The sequence below is a fragment of the Euwallacea fornicatus genome, chromosome 21, assembly GCF_040115645.1.
Source record: "Euwallacea fornicatus isolate EFF26 chromosome 21, ASM4011564v1, whole genome shotgun sequence".
NCBI classification, from domain to species: Eukaryota; Metazoa; Arthropoda; class Insecta; order Coleoptera; family Curculionidae; genus Euwallacea; species Euwallacea fornicatus.
Window position 1 is genome coordinate 3,482,983 of NC_089561.1, and position 23,958 is coordinate 3,506,940.

Sequence of the window (23,958 nt, forward strand, 5' to 3'; positions counted from 1 at the left end):
TGCATTAGACAGAATTTTAAGTTAGAATTATGGGAAAAAGTATTGATTTGTTATTTTATTGAGTACTTTTTCTTTTATACGCAATTTAAATACCGAGAAACAGTTGTTCCCATTTATCTTCCGTTTTTCAAATGGCAATGTAGTGGCTCATTGAGATTTTCTAAAAGCTTTTTTTTCTTACATTTTTTGGTACCAAACACAACGCATGTTCACTTAGAAATGAACCGTTAATTCATTAAAAACCTTCAAATTTTGAAAAAAAAAACGTTTGTGGTGGAGTACGTCATGACTGCTTTCTAATGAAAGATCCAGAACAAAAGAATAAAATATTTCTACTTCTAGAAATGTTTTATTAAATTATATAATAGCAGAAGTTTACGCCACTCCTTCTAATAATCGGAGAGAATGAGGAGAAAAAGTTCGTGCGGCGATAAATAATATTACCCCAAATCAATTGGACAATGTTATGAGGAAAACAGTTTAAAATGCTTTTGCTTTCCGAGAACAACAAGGTGGTCATTTTGAACATCTCAATTAATAACTTGTTGATAACCACAAGAATACAGAAGTTTTTTCAAAACTCGACGCCCTAACGAATAATTAATCTGACATTCTAGAGCTATCTAACGAATTGATGTACTTGGATTAACTTCTACAATACGTAAAACATCGATTTCTTTATCTTCACTGATAATAAAGTGTTCTTCTTCATTAGCAATTTCCGTTTTCATTTTATTCAGACATTTTTTAAAACAGTTGCGGCCTACATGGTTTCTAAGTGGAAACTTTTCCACATAAAGTCGTACAGCATCGGAAGGCCGGTGACGACATTTTCAAAATACTAACAGGATATATACATTTTTTCACAAAAAAAAATTAAAATGACATATTTCTGGGTAAAAAATGGCCTCTAGATCCCAAAAATGTAAAATATTTATAGGACATTACATTTAAAAATCGAAAGTTGAAATCATTTCCGGTTAAGTGCTATGTATACGTCATAAATGCCAATCAATAGGTTCTATTCTTATATAGTTTCTCTCCAAATTTCAACTTCCTAAGTTTCAAAATAAAAAAAATTTAAGAGCGAGTCATCTTGAATCATTCGGTATAATCAAATGTTGTTTTGACTGTGGACAAAATTGTTAGAACTTTTTGTAGAAGAAATTATAGACTTCAAAAATAGTTAAAAAGGTTTATTTTAACTAATTTTAAAAGGGAGCCCATTTGCTCTAACCACATCGTGACATCGTTTCTGCATAGAATTAATTAGTTTCACAATTATTGTTCGATCTATAGTGTAACACGCATTCTCCAACTTTGCAAAAAGTTCTTGTTGATTTTTAATTGGATTCGATTTTATTTTCCTATCCACTATGTGCCATAAGTTCTTAATGAGATTGAGGTCAGGACTCTGTGACGGCTGTTTTAAAACATCAACTTTTTCTTCCAACAAATGTTTTTGCACTAATTTCGACGTGAGTTTTAGGTCATTATCGTGTTGAAACTTGTGCTTTGCAGGCATTGTTCCGAATAGGGATTTAACTTGTTTTTTTTTTAAATGTCAAAATGCATAAACCTGTCCATTTTGCCTACTATTCGATGCAGTGGATGAATACCATTCCCTGACAGATTCACCATCATGTTTTACTATAGGCTTAACGAACTTTTTATTCAATCGTTTGCCTTTTAAGCTCCTGACATAACCAGCACCATTGTTTCCAAACAAGTTGAATTTCGACTCATCACTAAAAATTACTAATTTCAAATATTTTTTGGTCCAATGAATCTGAGTGTGAGCAAAGTGTAACCTTGCTTAAATTTTTTTTTTACTCGGAAAGATTTTCATGGCAGATTTAAAATTGTGAAATCCTGGTTTGGTCCAACGTCGTTGTACTGTGAGGTCTGTGATTCCAGAAAGATTAATTTCCAAAATGTTTGATCAAGACGCAGACGGATCATTTCGTGATAATTGTATAATTTTCTTATCTAATCGACTTGAGGTGTTTCGCAGTCGACCTGGACTTTTCTTAGACAGACACCAAGGTAAATCTTTAATCAGAACAGTCATTGAAAGGAAGCAATCATAATCAATTTCAGTTCCGATAAAGAAAAACGGCTTAAATTTCCTGATATAAGACAATCTCTATCTGAAAATAGTGGCTACAACCATCCATAAGAATGACCAAATAAATGACTACTACTGACAATATCAGTTATATTGATTTCAAAACTAAACAAGAAAGGTTTGTAAAACATCGCCATCGAATTATGTTGCACGGAGGTAATTTTTTGTAATTATTTCAAAAATTATAAGATTTGAGGTGTGACATACATATATCGTTGAATTAGTAAGAATAAAACGCAGAGTTTAAAGATGTAAAACAAAGTAATGCGTAACTGTTAAAAAAATGCAATATTGGGTTGGCACCCGTGTATTGAACACCTTGTATAAAACTGCTGATTATCTTGATAAACCACATGAACTTTGAAACATTTTTTGTTAGATTTTTTTTTCTATTTCAATACATTAAAAAGTTAGAAGGGGAGGGGCTTTTCGCGTGGACACCCTATACGTATTTAAAATTTATACACCAGTTAAAAGGAAAAGAGGGCAAAGAGAACACTTCTGTTTTATTTGTACCTATGTAATAGCGATGTAGCACATCATATTACTACTATATGCCGATATACTATTTATGTTGAGCTTGGTTTTTAATAAAATAATATATTTCAATATAACCACATAATTGGTCGAAAATTGGTCGTTAACAAATCGTTATCCATTTTGACATACTCTTCTAAATCAACATTATTATGCTTCTTAATCCACTTTGACGAAGATACGTCTTCGTCGTCGTCTTGATATACGAGTTCCTCTTGTTGTCCAAAATCCAAAATCGCACAACATCGAGTACGATTCAGTAGAAGTGAACTTCCCAGTGTCGATATCATCCCAATAAAAAAAATCGCCAAAACCAGCCTAACAAATCATCCAAGATGGACTTTCTAATAGATATTAGCCCTTTATAATCAATTGGACTTGCAAGTTCTTCCTCGAAAAGAGTTCGCTAAAACCGATCCTTCGTTATAAATGTCTTCGTTACATAGGAACAAGAGTAAAACGTAATTAAATGGACAGTTTGTACATTCCTGACATTTGGTTCGTTAAAGGCGATCGTTCGTTATAACCAAGTTTGAGTGTAACTCAAGGAATGGCTTGCATGATTGTTCAAAATTTATTAGACTTTCTATAAGAGCTTCATTTAAAAACACTTACTTCCCGGTACCAAAAAAGTCTGTTAATACCCAAATTAATCTAAATAACCTTGTTGTTTAGTGACCTAATTTCTAATAAAAAAAAACATGAAAAAAAACATGAACGAATTGCACTACTTATGCAAACCTTATCCGCGTTTCTTGCAAGTTAACCCTGATCTAAATACCCTTTAATCAATTTATAGCTCAATCATCTAGATTGTCCTTGACCTTATTGTCTCGTTTCATATAGATGACAGCGAAATTAGCAAAACTGCGATTAGAAGAAGTACATAACAATGTTTATATATGTTGACTAGTGATAAGCGTTATGGTTATTGTTGAAGACCGCAGATAACGGTTTTTCCCATATACACAGCTGCAGAGCAATGGATGCTAATTAAATTTGTGCTCCGTTCTTTCACACCGATTAATAAACAAAATTATCACACCCAAAGTGGGTTCCTAGAAATCAAGCTAATAACCTTTATTTAACCATGTTTGATTTGCTGTTCAAGGTACAGGTTTGTACATGATTTCCCCAACGAAAATAATCATGGCCATGAATGGAAAAAATTCACTTACCATTCGAGTTTTCCATGAAAACTAAACCAGAGATTTTACGTAACAATGATCCATTGCTCAGCAGGGAACAATGGAACAATAGGATGTTATAGACACGATAAAAAATTGGTATGTGTTAATTGCTACTAAAGAACAATAAATTTCAATGCCATGAAAAATGGATGTATGATTACCTAATAAGAGGTTCGGCAGTTTTTCAAAGGAATCACATAACGCTAATTTCGCGGAGTTTAGTAATAGTTTTTACAGATATTAAATAGCTTCAAAATAAATTTTTTGTTTACATAAATTATAATATTTGTCATATATTTGCTAATAAATATCAGCTAATTTAAAAGCAGTACATGGTCAAAATCAAACATATCGTGTCAAAAAGTTTAAAATCCCTTTATATAAATAAACTGTTGAAATACGTTGCGTTAAAATGAAAATCTATCAAGATAAAATTGTAATATGTTAATAGACATTTTATGCAACTTTCACGTTAATGGCATTATCTAAATATACTTTAGGTATTTATTCATTATACTTCACTTTTTCCGGTGTTTTATTGCTTCTGGCTATTATAGGATAATTAAATAAAATTTAATTAAATAAGTTTCTGGAAATGGTCTTAATGACGTGTGAAGACATTATTCAATTAGGTTGTGACATTAGCAAGTGGAAACCTCTTTACCATCTTCATCTTCGAACCATTTAATTTGTTGGTTTTCCATTAAAGAAAGTTCAAACTTGGTAGGGGGACATTGTCATTCAAATAATACATTTTCGTAAAAACGTAAAAAAATCATGTGTCATGATTCTGAATCATTTCTATCCTTTACCTATGTAAAACTTTACATATTTAAAGCACAATCCCCGATATTTTCACCTCAGAGGCAGTTTTGTGCAGCGAAATATGAATTTCGGCAATTCCTTTAAGTAAATTAACATTTTATAATGTCAATTCCTCAAAATTTATTGTGGTTTGTCATACAACTCAAGGAAAAGTTGAAGCCGTAATTATTACGGTAAAGCTGATCACATCAACATCTAGTAATTAGACTCCTCTATGCGAGGTCTATAATTCGGGCAATTGATGAAAAGTGGAGACAAGTTTAAAATACGTATAAGATGTGGAATATGAGAAAAAGAAGAAGATCGATCATTTTTTGTTGCCCCCTTATTAAATACATCTTGGAAATTGGAAAGTTGAAAAGCTTCCACTAAAACGGAAATTTTATGTTGATATATTTGATAATAAAAGTATTACGAGACATGCAATCGAAAGCTTTCGTGGGATCGAAGAATCTTCCTCGCGCAACTTGCTTATTTTGAAAATACGATGGTTCATACTTCATGCGATAGAGGCAATGAGAAATTTTCTTATATACTGCAGAAGGGCTTACTGAATTCATGGGGGCTTAATTGCGATTCAGTGGTTGTTAATATACGAGGACAGTCCCAAAACTAGTCGCCCTAACACGTAAAGAAGGAAATTGTAAAATATTCCATTATTTCTCAACATGGTCTCCTTTGAGACGCACTTTTTCCTTCTATATCCTGTGTATAGTAAGAAGCTTCGTATGTTAGAAAATAAGCATCAACCTCAGATTCTACCTCTTAGTTATTCGCAAATCCCTTTCCCCTGGGGCTATTTTTTCAAAGTTCAGAAATAAAAAATAATCCGGGAGGACTAAATCTGGTGAATAGGGTGGCTGAGAAAAAAGTGCGGAACCAAGTTGATTGATTTTAGCCATTGCGATAGTGGAAGTGCGGACTGATAATGAAAGAAGAGTTTCCTTTTCTTCACTTTGATGTTGAATGGGCTAAGATCTTTCAAATGAAAGTATTGAATCACGTATCGATGATTAATTTTTTCCATGTTTACAAAATCTCAAAATATCTCCACCACGAACGGGTGCAAAACAAACACAAATCGAGAAAGTTTACGAGAAAACTTCTTAACGTTAGATCTGTGTACTGTTTAGCAAAAAAAATTGCCATCTATACGTCAGATCGGGTACTTCTTCAACTAGCGTCGCAGCAATAGAACACCGGGCCATGGTCTCAACAATACCATGCAATTTAAAAAGCCGGTCAAGGTTATTTGGCCTGTAAGTACAACATATTATTATGCTTTTTTCGTTTATTTTGTTTGAAAATCTTAGACACGAATAACTGAGAGTAACATTTACTCTGTACTATGACTTCGGACGAAAATCCTTGTGAACGTTCCAGAGTCATGTCTATCACCGTCTTCAGAGTTCACCCATTGGACTACCCTTAGTTTCTGAGATGGAGATGCACTTTGACACCTACTGTCGAGATGTGGAAACTGTTTTATAACAAAAGTGCAGGCCTTTATTTCAAAACATTTGGGATCCATTAACCCTTCTACACTTTCCGAATATTCCTGGAAGCTTCCGGAGAGATTGCGATATCTAGTTCTTAAATTTTTCTGCCAATGTTCCGGTAATTTTTGTTCCAATTGGCAATACGAAAATCAGATATCTCAAACTGAATTTTTGAGAGTCATGGCTCTGCAATGGGATTCACGGTCGAAATAAAATCGGTGAATTGCTGAATGCAATGAATAATTCCTGAAGCACTTGTGTATGCAGAGCAATCTCCCATGCCTGAATCTTTTCTCGATTGATAAAATTTTCCAATCCAGAGTCCATAGAGACCCTTATGGCAAAGACACCGCATGCACAATATCCCTACACATCTCGCAATAAGCCCGAAACATCGGTTTCAAAATTAACCAAAGTGCTACTGCTATTCGCTTCAATTAACCATTCTAACACCTAATGGAATTGCTCGCCAGTCAATACCAATATTCCAATTTATTGCCTTGTGTGTTAATGGCTTTGCATTCTCTCCCATGCTACCCTAATTCGGTAGTCTTTACCCCCGGGTTGGGGCACAAACACATATACGATTGTGAGACAAGACACATGGCAAGCTCTGAGACATTTATTTTCCTTTCGGATTACAGTAACATCACCAGACTGGCGTTTATTGTATCAATTTAATTTAGCGAAACCTGAGAGATCTAAAAATAAATAAAAATATCAATTGTTTGTGCGGTGGGAACAATACCATGACAAATAAATGGAAACGTACAAAAGAAGACCGCCCTTAGTCTCACGTTTTTTTCCTTCTTAGACAAGTATCAGAACGAAACTTGTATCTGAACACATATTTCTTGTGAAGTTTTATTGATGGCCAGGCTGATCTGAGTCACGACGGCTTTATTTTTCTCAACTTCTGGGCAATAATTCAATCGGGAGTTAAATAGATCGAAAAACTTATTTCATTGTGCTTCTTACAAATTGCGTTCCAAGTGGTGCTTGCTGTTTTATTGCCCCATCGATCCAAAATCGGGAAATATTATTAACACTTCAACAAACTCGTTTTGAGTGAAAACAGAAGTATCCACTTGGGCTTTGCAAAATAACCTTTTTATCTAGAGAACAATTTAATATTTTCAAATCTAACGGAGGAACCACACCACGGGCCTTCCCTCTTGTGACATTTTAAAGAGTTAGCTGGTTTGAGAATTCTCATAAAGATTTCGCAGAGAAGATTCCAAAATCTTGGATATAATAATTGAGCACGAAGTTTATTAAAAATTTCACAAATAAGAAGGCTCCGTACGAAAGAATTTAATATATTCTCCAGAAAGGCATGAAGTTTTTCATTCTAATTGAGATCAGTCGAGGAAAACTTGCAGTGAAAAATGTTTTTTTCTGAATTCTCTAAACTTTTTCGATTTCGACACCGGCAGATCTCAAAATCTACGAGAATAGTCCCGGAAGCATTAAAAAAAAAATTTGGAAAACATTCCATCATTTCTCGATATAATCTGCTATGAGATTGACACATTTTTTCCCTTTTTCACCCTTCTACAACCTGTTTATAGTAAGAAGCTTCGAGTGTTTCAAAATAGGCATCAGTCTCGGACTCCGCCTCTTCATTATTGGCAACTTTTTTTCCACCGAACAATTTTCTCAAGTTTGGAAATAGAAAAAATAATCTCAAGGGACTAAATCTGGCTGAGCAAAGAGTTCGAAACTAAGTTGATTGATTTTGTCCATCGCGGTGGCGGAAGTGTGGATTGGTGATGAAATAAGACTCTTTTTCGCTAAATGCGGTCGTTTTCTCCTAATTTATTCACTCAAACGCAATAAATTTTTATGATATTCTCTGTTTATTGTTTTTCTGTTAGAGCGATTTTCGCCTCCTTTGGAGCCGATTCCCCCGTTTGACTCCATTCTTTCGTCTGCTCTTTCGTCTCTGCCGTGAAATTATGAACCTATGTTTCATCCATGATTATGAATCTACGCAATATCTTGGCCTTATTCCTGCGAAACTTTTCCAAATACTCCCGCGAAACCTCTTCACGTCGCTGTTTTTCTTCAATCGTGAATAATTGCGGCACCCATCTTTGCTTAAGGTTTTTCCATATACAGTTTTTCGGCCAAAATGTGACGTACAGTACTTTTTGAAACGTCCAGCTTCCAGCACAATTTCATAGATTTTCACCATGATTTCGGGAGCGATCAGATCTGGAGTGTCATCGAATCGACCACTGCGGAGGTTGTCTTGGCCGCTGGACCACTGCGTTTGAACTTCGCGACTCAATATTTTACAGTTGTTTACGAAGAAACAATTTCCTCCCAAAGTAGAATCTAACTCCGCTTTGATGTTGGATGGATTAAGATCGTTCAAATGAAAGTATTGAATCATTCAATCTTTAATTCATTGAAAATAATGAACGTATTGATGACCAATTTTGTCCCATGTTCACTTACCAGGTCTGTAAATATGAAACCATAATTTGCCTCCAAATATCCCTAGTTGTCAATATAGGTACTTCCTTATCGTGTTATTAGGGTCCTATATCTCTTATTTACATCTGAGAATGATTTTCAAATCATAACAATACAGATTCAATACTGCAGTACAGTTTGCAATAGTTTTGAGTATATCGAATTTTGTGCTTACAAATTACGATTTGGGGACAGCATTGATTTTCTGTTACCCCTTGAAAAAATTGGCTGCAGATTCACATCGCATGCTTGTTGAAGTTTATGGTGAACATGCCCTTGGAAAATCACAGTGCTATGAGTGGTTTAAAAAATTCAAAAGTGGCAATTTTGACGTCAATAACGAAGAGCGTGGAAAACCACCGAAAAAGTTTGAAGACGGCGAGTTGCGAGCTTTGTCAGATGAGGACGATACTCAAACGCAACAACAATTAGCGAACCGAATAAATGTGACACGAGAAGCTATTTCCATTCGTTTGAAAGCTATGGGAAAAATTCAGAAGATAGGAAAATGGGTTCCACATGAACTCAATGAAAGACAGCAAGAAAATCGAAAAACCACTTGCCAATTGTTGCTTACCACGTATAATAGAAAGTCATTTTTTCATCGAATTGTGACTGGTGACGAAAAATTGATCTATTTTGAGAATCCCAAACGTAAAAAATCATGGGTAACTCCAGGCGAACCATCAGCATCGTCAGCAAGACCAAATCGATATGGACGGAAAACAATGCTCTGTGTTTGGTGGGATCAAAAAGGCGTAATTTATTATGAGCTGCTAAAACCTGGAGAAACAGTTAATACTGAACGTTACCGACAACAAATGATGGACTTGCATCGAGCTTTGCGTGAAAGACGACCAGAATATCAAGAACGGCAACACAAGGTGATATTGCTTCATGATAATGCACCATCACACACTGCAAAACTGGTGAAGGAAACGATTGGGACGTTTCATCGAGAAGTACCATCGCATGCGGCTTATTCACCCGACTTAGTACCATCCGATTATCACTTATTTGCATCGATGGGACACGCTCTTGCAGAACAGCACTTCACCTCTTACGAAACAGTTCAAAAATGGCTCGATGAATGTTTCGCCCCAAAAGAACAACAGTTCTTTTGGCGTGGCATTCACAAATTGCCAGAGAGATGGGAAAAATGTATATGTAACGATGGGAAATATTTCGAATAAAATATTTTTTATAATTATTGCGCAGCTAAGTTATACTTTTTATTAAAAGATTCCGGTTTCATATTTACAGACCTGGTAAAGCGTTCACTAAAAATCGCTTCAAAACGACCACAAATCAACGTGGCACCCTCAAACTCCAGACATGCGCTTTTTGAGATTGGATCTTTGTAATTTTTAACAAAAAAATCGCCATCTACGTGGCAGATCGAATACTTCTAGGGCTCTCCCCGTACGTACCGTGCCGAAAGCGTTTCAAGCTTTATGAGTTGTTTTTATTTAAATTAGTAAAAATATTTTCTTCGGCCTGTTATTTCAGATTCGAAATATCTCGTCTGCCCGCAGCTACAAACAAAATTACTGGAAAGTAAAAACTATTGCTTTCAAGAGTGGCGGCCCATGGAGGAACCTTTGCTACGTTTCCAACGGTTGCTCTAACGGCTCTCTTCTGCTTTAACTTCTCTTCTGCCATGTGAACACATCACGAAACAACTGATCGCTGCAGGAGACCCAGAAGGAAAGTCAATATTGAATGTAGCAGCTTCTAAGTTTCGTCTCGCAGCTTCGGAACAAGAACTCTCAAGGCGTAGCAATTACGAGACAATTTGTCCCGCATTGAATTCATGTGAATGTCAAATTTCAATCGTTTAGCGATAAACAGATCTAACAATTTATTTTCAATTAGGACACGATTACTAAGTTGTCAGGTAGATCCATTACATTTAAATTGAATTCGAAAGACATTAGAGGGGAGCATGATTCAAGAATGTGTAAATCCCTCTTCGGGATTGAATTAAAAAAGATACTAGCGGGAAACCACTCACGTGAGCGCGCGCTCAAGGGCGACTCAATTGAATTGTTAACAGCTTTTCATGTGTTTTAAATGAGAAGAAAACGTCAAACCGACGCTCAATTCGTACTCCCACCCAACTATGGTATCTGAATTCATCCCTTAGTGTTTTGTAATTTTTTTCTGCAATGAAAGTTCCTAACATTAACCAGCTTCCCCGTACTATAAAGGTTTAAACATCATAAAACTACGTGCAAACTACGAACTGTTTTTGCTCTCAGGTTCATGTAAGCTTGCAATTGCGAGCAAAGCAAGTTAAGCAGAAATGGGTTTATATAAAATGGCTTGGAACCAATTTAAAAGTTAATGGTAATTCATTTCCAAATGGATTTTACGCTTGGAGTGGCATATTTCGAAGCGATAAAGAAAAATACACGCGACAAGTACGAAACGTTATTTTCTTCTGGTGAATTGATTTGAAAGTCATCCCTTTAAATGGAACTAGCTAATGATTATTATCTATTATTAATATCGCTAATTTATATTTAGGGTGTCGTGGATATGTAATTTAATTATTATAACCAAATGGTTTTGTTGCAATCGGCATAGAGTGAACGACGATTGAATGTTATCGCGTGGTGTGGTACGTATGTAGGTGTTCGCAGCAAAAATACCACAAGTTATAATTTTCTTTCTTTCGCTGACGACACCCGCAGATTCAGGAGAAAGTGGAGAGTGATTTATTTATTATGAATATGGGGGCACGAATATTTAGATATAACAATCAATGCACGCTTGGAACTAATTGATAAGTTGGGTTTTTAGTGGTGGCACGTGCATGTAATTCGTGTGCGGTAAGTACCTTCGAAATAAACCAGATTTGAGCAGGGAAGGCTTCCAGGAACTTCGTGCTCTCGAAACGTGACAATGCAAACGCACTTGAACCTGTAAACCTTCGCGCCCCACCCAATTCATTAAACATTTTCGCATTCTTCGCAAATTATTTATTTAATCAATTCCGCTGGCTGTACCGTTCTCTACTTAAATCCACTTCTAAATATAGACCCTTAATTTATCCGAAAATCAGTTTTAGGAATTATTTCGTTTCACTGTAATTAACTATCCCAAAGGAGCTGTTTATTATCATTTTGCTCCGCTAATTAAGGACCGTTTTTCCATAACTTTTAATTGCTGTTTACCCTTGTCAAAGGGCGAAGCGCTGTATTTTAGCACTTTTCTGTTATTTGTTCAGGATATTCGTGCGAGAAGGAGCAGAAATGTGGACCTTTAATTAAGGAGAAGTCTTTCTCCTAATTACTAAGTATTCTGCAGGTATATTCAAAAAATAGAGAATGATGTTCTTGAGGTGTGTCTCATTATAAATAAGAGCAGAAACCTAATGAATATAGAACTTTTTTGTGCCGTGTGAAGTTACTTTCAAGTGTTATCATTTCCTAAGTTCCACACACACGAGGTTTTTCCCTGAAAAGCTTATTGCACCCCTGCTGGATCGGATATGTTTGTTTACATAGCGGATTACCCCCTTAGGCGCGCCCTTTTATCTCGTATGCTATTTTTGAGGGGTCATAGCTCAGTTCGCCTCATCATTTCATGAATTATTCACTTTAATAGATAAAGTTTTTTTAGAAATACTTTTCATACATAGAAGGAAGACTATTTATTTTCTCAATAAAGCCCTCAAAGATTATTACCAGATTTTCACAAAGTGCTTTCAAAAGGAGTGACACGACACGATTATCCCAGTTGGTTACTCGGCGACCTTTGATTCTTTGCATTTTGCCAAGGTAAAATTACTTTGAAGTGATTTCTAGTAATTTTTAGTTCGTTACCCGATTTCCCACGGAAAGCATACAGGAAAGTCTCGTTCCTGTTAATGGCGTCGGTTTGCATTTGGATTTTCCTGCGGTCTCTGATCTTTTCTAGCGATTCGCAGCGTTGTGATTTTTTCGCATAGTCAGAAAAACTCTTGCCGGGAGCTTTAAAAGACCTAGGGAAGTCTACACATACAGGGTGTTAAAAAAAAACGGGCGAAGCTATAACTCGATTATTTATGAACGAATTTTGATGAACTAAAATCCCAATAAAATTATTTTTTTCAGAATACTAAGTGAAGTTAAAGTTGTTTTTTTTTTACTCAGTTGCTTCTGTTTCGAGTGTCAACTTCAGAATTTCAGATAGAACTCAATTTTTGTTTAATATTCTTTAATGAAAAATAATTTCCTAAATTGAATGATGTTGAATGATGTGTAAGTTAATATTAAAACAATTTTCAACTGTAAAAAATTAGAGCACTTTATTTCTTGAAGTACTAATACATTGGCTCGAATATTATAAATAGGACTTTTCTTTTACATTTAATAACGTATTTATCGTAATCGACACTTGACAATTGTGGGCAGTAAAAACATCAATAACTATTTTTATTGCCCTAAAGAAGTAATTCACAACAATCACACTTGCAGCATAATGTCCAAATTTAGGATGTAAACGGCTACATAACTTATATTATTCAAATTGTTTTAATGTTTTTCGGATAAAATTGTTGCAACATTAGTTTGTCACACATAATTAATTTAATAAAAATATTGTCTATCAAAAAATGTAAAAACAAATGTAGTTTTATTTGAAATTCTGAAGTTGACACCTGCGGCAGAAGAAGTCCAGTTACTTAGTGAATATTTGCTCAAAATCCGTTTATAATTGAATGAGTTATAGTTTCGCCCATTTTTTTAAATTACCCCGTATATCTCTAATTTCGCTTAACAATAATAGGAATACTCAAGTCAATAATAGTAGTTACCTCGAGTAACCTCGAAATTACTAAAATAAATTGGTGATTCACCGTGGAATGTGTGAAGTCACAATTGATGGGTTGTTGCCGCATGAGATCTCACTCATTGAAGCAGTAACTACAAGTCTGGTTTTTCTTCTTTAAAGACGTTTTACGGCCCTTGTTCATGTCTTTCTTCTGCAATCACTGCTGAATATTCATAATTTATACGACCAAAATTTTAGTTCAACGTCATACTTCTTCGCAGTGACATGTGCACGATTCCGAAAGTACAAACACGAAATGGTGTCTGGTACATAAAATGTTAGTTCTTTTTTATTGAAATAAAGAAAAAGGGAGACAAATCCTAACGGGTGATTTCATTTCGGATCGATTTCCGGTGCAAATCCGGTAACCCGTGAGCTTATTCGGTCAGAATCATGAAAAATCCGGATGTCTGCTAAAGTATGAAAGCAGTATTCGTAACGAGCAAAACCGCTTTTTATGGCTGATCAATCTATTTCATGTATTGAGTTTCCAGGACTTTTGACACTTTTTAATACTGAACATTCTGGCACAAAGGAACAAACTTAATGAAACTTGTCCTTATGTCTTGCCAAATCTATAGCTCCTTGGCAATCAAAACATATATAATTTTTAACTTAAAGTTGGCCCATCGGCGTGTTTTATAACCTATCCGGATTCATTGCCATTTTCAGCCAATTCTCTGAGCTGCAATTTATCAAACTCATAGAGTTTCCTCTAAAGTTAAGTTAAAGTAACATTTCCTTTCAACTCCGCAATATCGTAAGTTTTTGTTTAAAGTGCTTTCGCAGATGTGCGCCAACAAGACGTCTTTCAATTATTATAAAGACGATGTTAAGAGCCTTTTCCAAAATAATTATGCTAATATTTTCCAAGTTCGTTTACTTTATGAACTTTTGACAATAATCAAAAGGCGGATTCTCCACTCGCAGGTCACTAGCCTCTCGTCCTAATGGATTCCCTCTTATGCTTGGGGTTTTCATCAATCATTGCAAAGTGTCCCTTCCGAAATGTCCAGCACTTTCCATGATGCGGTTATGGTCATTATAGTGTGCTAAAATTTTCCTTAAAACATTTTAGCTCATTTTTAGTGAATTATTGCCCACTCCTCTGTAAACCAAAATACTTATACATGATGCAAGAAGCTGAAAGAACCGTGAAGATATTCCTCAACGCTAAAACCCAAGTGAATTCTTCCATGAACGACATTACGCTTCAACTAGTAACGATCAGGTGAAAGTACGACCACTCGTCGAGATTGATCCATATTTCACTCTTCTGTGTAGGTTTCCTTCTTTTAAACACACTCCGTTAATAACCTAAAAGGCGTGCTCCATTCTTAATCAATGATGGGAGAGGGGCAGAAACCTATTTCCCCTGATGAAAATCCCTAAGGTCCAGATGCGTCCTACATAAGAAAGAAGGTGTATGTTGGGCAGTTTTGTTATGTGTAAAATATTAAAGCAGGTGCGTTATTCCTACCTTGATAAAATGATAATTGCCAAGGCTTAAGGCTGAAACTAAATGGAAATGCCCGCTTTCGCAATATTCATGAGTCCGTGATTAATTTCGATGTAAAAGTGTTCCATTTATTTTAAATATGGGCTGCAGATAATTCTGTAGCGTGGCAATTCCATTAGAATTCGAATGTTAAGTTAAGAATATTTGAAATAAAGCAACTTAATTCGGAATTGGATAAGTCGATAGGTGCTTAACACGATACTCGTGGCTTTGAAACGTTAAGGTCCTGAAAATGTTTGACTGAGAACTGCGAACGTTATTAGCTGTATAAAGTATGATTCTCGACATCGACAGCCTCGAGGATGGTTTGCCAAAAATATGAAAAATCTTGATAATTTTCACCTGAACTTGCCGCGTTTGAAGTTATTCCACTTAAAAAAAATATATAAATATAAATATTTTTTACGTATGAACATGGTATAAAATATATAAACTATAATTTGAATTTCATCTCTTTAATTCGAAGACTCGTTAAGTGTCTATTTATCTTCCCATTCCGGCATTGCGGTGCCTGTTTAAGACAATAGAATGATTTATTCAATTTAAATACATTTCCTTTCCTGCTTGTTGATAAATCTTAATTTAACTTACCATTTAGACAATCTGTTTTCACATCTAATTAATATAACAAACATCAAAACGATGTCCTATCGACTTTAGCACCGTTCTTGCAGATGTCGTAGCTAAAGTCAGCAACTTCGTGGGCAAAAAACTGAAATCGGTTAACGGAGTCGGGAGTTGGAAAGAAAAATGTGTGATGGAGTATATACCTTATTGAAATTAATTAGTGAGCCGCTACTGGCGGAGCAATAATAAAGTCTGTTTTTAAATTTTTCGCGAACATTGGCCAAGCCTGGTCCAGTCTGCTTTCCCAGAAACTTCTGCCTCTCGGACTCTTGAAACTTTCAAGTGGAATTTTTAACACTTTACATTCCAAATAACGCCGCAGGCAAAACTCCAGTGGACTGAAATCTTGAGATCGAGCTGGCTATTCTAACGCGCCTCTTCTGCCAACCCGTTTTTCCGTAAACCGTTCATTGAGCCATTCTAGAAACAGACTTTTTGTTGCTCCGACCATAACGGCACACAATTTGAGCATTAATACAATAAACTATTTAATCTCAACAAACCATTTGCATCAGTACACATTTTTCCTTCGAATTCCCAACTCCATTAACCATGTTCAGTTTTCTTGCAAATTCAATTCCGCTTGCAATGATGCGCCACTCGATGGGCGGTGCCAATTGGAGTATCAAAGTGAGGGTAGCTGGGGGTGAGAGGGTGACTGATGTAATTCGCTCTAATGTCAATTCAAGCTTCCCCTGTATACTTAAATAAACGTTTTTTTTTTATTGTTTTTAACTATCCTTCCAATCAAGAGATATTTCGGGTGGTTTGCCTTGACACGATCGTTCTGTGCTATGGACTTACGAGAAAAAGGAAAACATTTATATCTACGAATAGGAAAATTTTACATGGTCGAAAGCAGGACGAAATTGCCTTTTAACCCCTGTAATGCAGTATGGGGAGTTCCATTTGACGAAAATGACTTTTTGGCGTTTCCGTGCTGGCCTAGACCAATTTATTTCGCAGACCGCCCTGTAGGCAATTAAACTTGGAATTGAGGAGAATGAAGTGCAACACTTTGACTTCCTACTGGCAAGCTTTTGATATGAAAAAATGTTTGTTTGCGCCGAGAATGTTTGCCGATTATGATATGAAATAAATATTTTCTCCGACAGTTGACGTTTTCTGTTATCAGTATGCCGCATAAAGTTCGCCTGAAATTCAACATTGAGTCATGAAAAAGAAAAATAAAAAACACAGTAATTCCATTTAAAATCACAAAGTTGTTATCAATATTCGACAGTTCCGAAAGTGTCTCCATATTGAACATATTTTCAATCAACAGTTCTCGGGTTGAAATGGTTGACGATCCCGATTCACTCTGCGCTTCATCTATCTTATCGAATATCAACATCTGAACTGTGAATCAAAAACCTTGCAAAAATTTCAAAACCTTGATTTACGAGTTGAAGAAGTTGACGATCCACCAGACCCAACAAACGTTTTGCGGCTTCTTGATGTCCTCCTCCCCCCTCGCCGTGAACCCTAGCTTTTCCATCATCTGGTAATAAACCCCTAAGGGCGGCCCAGAATTCGACATGGAAATTGAATTTCAGGTGGTAAAATAGCAACACGATTGTTTAATTTATGCTCCGGTCGTTTTGGTTTCCGTGGAGACATGTGGTTTGAAAGCCAAGCTATTCGCAACTTTACCAGAAGACATAACCCTGGGGCGTGATTTAGACAACCCGAGCGAAACTAAAGTAGTTTGTTTTGCACAAGTGCCGTCAGATGAAATTAATTGTTCCGACGCTAATTAGGTGTGTTTTAATGTACTGAAAAGCGTTCGACTATAGGTTTTGCGGGTATTAACAACTCGTTGAGTATTATTAGTTAGAGTAGCTGAATTATTACTCTGGGGTGGGCAATATTGGCGGGTTGTTATATCGAAGATAAATGAGACAAGCTGCACATAAGCCGAAGTTATTAGAGTGTTAGACATCCCTTCATTAGCTTTTCTGCATGCACACGGGCCTAAGTAAATGCTACCAACAAAATAGCCAATTATCCATAAAATTATGCGGTTTCAAGAATAATTATTATTATAATTCAACCTAAAGCACCTATTTGCTTTTATAGGGCCTTTGATTGCGCCCTGAATATTATTATTTATTTTCCAGAGCGAAAATCCAATGAGAAATTAAACATTATTAGGTATTTGCTTTGCCATTAAAGCTGGATGGTAATTTGTTTACGTTAAAATGTAGATAATTTTATCTAGGTCGTAATTTTTGTTCCCGTTTTCCAATTAATTTAACTGCATTTTGATCTCATAATTTAAATTATTCCAAATAGATCACGACCAAACAATGTTGAGAATACTCGTTTATTTATCGGTCATATTTCACTATTTAGGGAATAAAATTTTGAAAAGTTTTAGTAATTGGTATACTTTCAGATACTGCGTGACCTAGCAAAGAGAACATCCCGTAAAAATGATTTTAATTCAGTAATTTTTGGTACGTATGTTTGTTACGCTAAAACAAATATTTTATTAAAAAAAATGAGCAAATTTAATTGTTAAGAACCGAAAAAAAAAATTAATAGTTTGTCGATTCTCCGCGGTGTCTTATACATTCTTGTACGCGTCTAGGCACGGACGTAATGAGGTGATTGATGTTCTTTTGAGGGACCTCATCCCAGGCTAACTGGACGACATGACATAGCGCCGCTAAAGTTCGTGGGGGATGGGGTAAATTATGTCACGTACAATTTACAATACCCCATACATGTTCAATCAGTGAGAGGTCTGGAGATCGGGGTGGGCAAAGTAGCAAATTGATTGCATTTTGTTGAAAGAAGTCCATAGTCACTCGAGCCACATGTAGTGATGCTTTATCTTGCTGGAAAACGGGATTAAAAAGAGCTTTCAGATAAGGTTCAAGTGCTTCTTGGATGCATCGTTGGGCTTTCATACTGCCTCTGATGAAAAGGAAAGGGGACCTGCTACCATATGCAGTACCATCCCAAATCATTACTCAAACAGTCTGACGGACGTGCCTCTGTACTGTCAATTGAGGATCTCATCTTTCACCCCTTTCTTACTTTTGCTCGACCATCACGCATATCCAAACAGAACCTGGATTCGTCACTAAACAAGATATTCTCCCATTCCAAACTTCAATGTGTTGGTTTTTTACACAACTGCAGTCGATTTTGATGATTATTTGATGTGAGAGGCAACACAACATGGGGACGGTAATAAATCAGTCCAAAACTTCTTATCCCGCGATAAATGGTTCGATTCCCAATGGGCCTTCCATATTTAGCAAACCACTGATTGGCCAGCGTCCTCGACGAGACGAACCAATCTCGTAGGGCCATAATTCGAAGGTGGCCATCCTGGCGTTCTGTAGTTCTTCGGGATCGTCCAGGACGTTTCCTTTTGATCTTCTCGGAACCATGGTTGACAACATTGCACTATAGTGTTTACACTACAATTCAATCTAATGATGATTTGCTTAAATTCGACCAGCCTGTCGAACACCCACTACTCGACCTCTCTCAAATTCGCTCAATTAATGAAAATGCTGCAGTCTGCGTTTGGGCATATTTGGTGAATCTAAAAGCTCTTTCTAAGCACACCACACACAACTAAATGATATTTTGCAGTTATGTTGATATTTCATTGCAAGTTTTATAATAAAAGAAACCTAAAATATCTGATAACTCATAAATACATTGATAAATATGGCTGAAAATTTAATCGTTCCTGCGCTCCCATATACAAATATGCATACCAAAATTATTTAAATAAAACCAATTTTACGGGATGTTCTCTTTTCTATGTCACGCAGTATACATTGTCCTATTACCATCAATGCAAATTTATTCGTAAAATCCCACTCGACTTTTACGCAAACAAAATATCAAATCGATTGATTTTGCACAGTTACAGCACGCACGGTAGTAATCGCAAGATTATAAACCCCGATGGGGGACATAATGAGGAATATCGCAAACAAATAGGATTATCTGTATACTGAAGTCGGTATTTTCATTTTTGCCAATATTACGGGGGAAAAACCTATTTTGTAAGACGGGGGGTTGTCAAATTATTGGCTGGAAATTTGCCTAATTTTACAGACGATTGCTTTTTAGGGCAATTTAGGCGTATAAAAACCCGCCATTAGACGTGATTGAAGTTTTAGTAGGCATATATGCATGTGGGGATTGATGGTTTAGGGCCAGTCCTTTCTGTAATCTTTCTTTTGCTAGAGGCAACTTGCGTTAGAAATAGGAGAAGATTCCTGTAACTCCTCCTGTGAATATAAAAACAGAATATGAAAAATCGAAAATTGCAACAGAAAAGGTATTAGAGGCTTCATGTGTTTGCTAGCATAACTCGGAACAAAAAAAAACGACTTCGACAATTTCAGCTTTTTCGAAATAGCCGAAAATAATTTCAGTTTTTCAGTGACCCTACTATAGAAACCCCGTGACATAATAGATCTATTTGTATCGTGGGAACGTGTAACGTCTCCACTTGCCTGCCATTTAACCAAGTCGCCATTCATCACTGTTTACGAGATCTCCATGCTGGACATTCTCAACTCGGACGAGCTATATGTGTATCGAAATATATGTGCGAAAATCAAATTATTCACTAAAGTTCGGTGTATCAAAATGGTGGTAAAAACCTGAATCTTAACTACGCTTTTCCACGAATGTCTAGGGACAAAAGCCGTGGAAATTTCGAACGAAAAACCTCCTGATGAATACCGACACTTCTTTTATTCAAGAGGTTTGTTGACATACGCAACCGGAGGGCTCGAATAGCAAAAAAATTGTGTAAGTGAAAAGGGTTACGAGTGGCATACACGAACTCTGTTTTTCTACATAGAAGGGCTTATTATTTCTCCAGGTCGCTTTATGACCCCGTGTTTGCTTAACGGATTATCGCCCTAGGCAGTGCTATTTTTGCGACTTTGTTTCTGCAGTCTCATAGTTTTTCCGATATTGTGTTTCAACTGGTGTTTTAATTGGTTCCGGGAAATATGAGAGGAACAGGTGCATAATATTTTGTATAGTTTTTGCCCTTAAATTATCAATATCGAATTTATCATTGAAATCACTGGAATATCCCAGCACAGCATTGCTGTCAGACCTCAAAGCGTTGGTCATATCGGCACATCTAAATTAAATTTTAATGCACATGCCAGTGTGTTAACTATTCAACAACCAGCGCTTTATCCCCATTACCCTGCTTTTGACATGATCAATTTTTAACCCGCTCCCAACATGCCCGGTTAAGTTTATCGATGTTTGCGGTCACCTCGGTGGCGACATAATTTGGTACTGATTCATCTAGTCTTAACCGGACAATCAATCTTGATCAGGGGCTGTACGTAAAAACGGTTGATTGATAAATACGCGATGGAGTCGGAAAATGCCAAAAGTCACGTTTTCGTCTCATTAATTTTCCAGGATGTTGGAGGAAGTGACCTATTGTTGCCGGGGATGCAGTTCTTATTCCCGGAAAGCACATCGTGTCATCAGGGGTTGAAAAGAATTTATAAAATCCAATTAGGCGAAAATGATTTAGAGAGATTCTCTAGGCTGCTGTGGATGAAACGAGCAGAAAATTTGTGATAAATCCTCTCTTTTGTCGTTTGAGAGATTTCTAAAAACTACGAGAGGTTCTGCAATCTCCAACTCTACACCTCACAAATGCGCGTTATTAAGAAACGTTAACGATGTGGATCGATACACGTCCGACATGAATAAGGTAGTATCAATTTATTATATCTGAAAATTCAACGTGGGTAGTTTAACAAATCACGCAAGAAACAGATTTATGAGAACTTAATAACTGCACAAAAACACCACCCTCTCCCTAATGAGCTTATGATTTCTGTTAAAATAATCAAAAACGAATTCTCTCCTGGAATGCGAACCAGGAACTGGATGTGCGTGCCCACTGAAAAAGTTTATTTGGTTTTGGGTATTTTGGGCAAATATTTACCGAATACTTTACTAATCGAGTTTTGACGACCTGATACTTGATAGATGTGTGTAGAATATTGCGTTTTTCGGTGCTCGACTGATTCGAGTAAACATGCCATAATAAAACGCCTTGATATACCTAATATTGATCGTTTAGGTCTAGATACGACACGCTCCCTAATCACGATTGTAGGTAATGTAAAGACAAAGTCCCTTAACCCTGGAAATCTATACAGACTGTCTCGGACAAGAATGCACTCCACAGGGACCTCGTAAACCGTAAGAGATGGGGGAAGGTGGCTTAATTAGGGAAAAGTTACACCTTTCAGCGTTCTGAAAAATCATATATTCGCATTCGAAAAACTGCGAAGTTATTTAAGAAAAATCGAATTTTTGCGATTTCGTTTCGTCTATTGTTTTCTGATTTCATTTAGGGTCAAAATGAAATTTTCACACTTTCTCCTCTACGAGATGGCGTTTTTAGATTTTCCATCGGACGTTTCGTCTCTTCGAAACCACCATCAACTTTGTTATTTTAAATAGTCAACACAGTTTATTTGACGCTCTTTTTTTTAATCCATGAATACATCATACCGCTGGCTTATTAAATGGTTTAGTCCAATCAGTGCCGTTCGTCGTTTTCCAACATAACGTAACTTTTATTCGGCATCACGAGTGGCGGAAAAACAATTTGTTCAGATCAGTCTCTTAATTAACAGGAAATAAACATAGGAAAATCGTTTGAAATTATTTTTTATGTTCAAATATTCCACCCATATTCTCCAAACATAAACAACATGGCTTAACTATTTCTTCCACAACACGATTTAAAATCTCTGGAGGTATCTTTGCTATTGCAAGTCAACCTGTAGCTTTCAATTCATCATTTTAAAAAGTCTTACGGTGAATTTTATTTTTAAGGAATGCCCAGAAGAGAAAATCCATTGGTGTAAAATCGGACGATCGCGGTGGCCAGTTTATGGGATTCTTAGTAAAAATTAAATTATGTTTTTATTTTTTGGACTAAACCATTTAATAAATATGATATATTATTGGATATAGAAAAAAGTTCAATTTCATGAGCGTAAAATATAATTTATTGACTATTAAAAAACAACAAAATTGATGATGGCTTCGAAGAAATCAGACCTCCAACTTTCGATAATATCTCGCTATCCATGGGCGCACCTTCAAAGTAGAAAAGGATTAAGATCTCGTTTTCAGCACTTGAGGGGAGTATGTTGATGATCGTTGGTTAGTGCTTTATACAAACGTTTTACAGAATTTCGGAGGTATAGTTTCTAAAATTTGCATAAACATTTGACACAGATTTATGGAATTTGGATGATATTTCGCTACTTCATCGGTTACTTTAAACTAAAGCAGCTAATATTTTCAGAAGTTCAAACAGATCGAGGCTTCCTATTATGATGATAAATGGGTCTTTTAGGATTTGTCGATTCCTAGATGCAAATTTCGAAATTCAGTTTAATCATTTGCTAGAGAGATCAAAATAATTTAGAAACTTTTATTTCAGAAAAGGTAGGGAGAAATAGTATCTCTTTTGTCACGTATTAAGCAAATGTGCAAACACGCATGTTTCAGTTTGTCAAATTACAAGACTCAAAGCTAGTCCACACAAAGAGACAAAACTGATCATAAAGAGACATGACGAGCCTTAATTAATTTCCCATTTAGAGCTGTCCCTGACAGACAGCAATAAATTGCTTCGACTTCAAAAATAACGAAGAGGAAGCCTATAATTGTCTTGTTTTCGGTGAGGAAATGAAAGCAAAAGGAAATACTGCTTTAGAAAATGAGAAAAAACTTCGGAACTTTTGCTTGTGTCTTTTATTTCAATTGTAATGCCCTGCAGGTTCAACGATCATCGGTAAAACTAGTAACTTCTGAGCTGTAAAGTAACAAAATAAAAAAAAAACAAAAAAACTTAAATATGTGTTCGAAAAATTATGAGAGGAAGGAACGGCTGTAGTGGACTTTCAAGCTACTTAATTTGAGAACATTTATGCTTAAACCTGTGACTAAATATGCGTTTTTCCGAACGCACTCAACTTCTTTTCTCAATACATATATACGGGATATACCACGATAGAGTTCACAGCAAATTTCACACGTCCTTGTGGGAATTTCAAAAAAGGTTTCAATAGAAACATGTAGGGTTGTGTTGGGAATACAAATCGAAGTGATTATAAAATACACAGGCTGGGACACAGAGCTATGTTGAAACAAGTTTGAAATTTATTAAGTGATAAACCCTGTATATTTTTGTCCGGTTGAGTTCCTAGTCGAAATCTAAGCACATTTGATACATACGGTGTACTTAAAGTCGCGAGGTTGTGAAGTGCATTTCAATTGAGTATTTAAAAA

General features: G+C 36.0%; 1 protein-coding gene across 2 annotated transcripts in view; it reads left to right on the top strand.

Annotated features, from left to right (window-relative positions):
* LOC136345810 (furin-like protease 2) overlaps positions 1 to 23,958 on the top strand; it is a 268,365-nt gene that overhangs the window by 9,142 nt on the left and 235,265 nt on the right. The window lies entirely within an intron of this gene.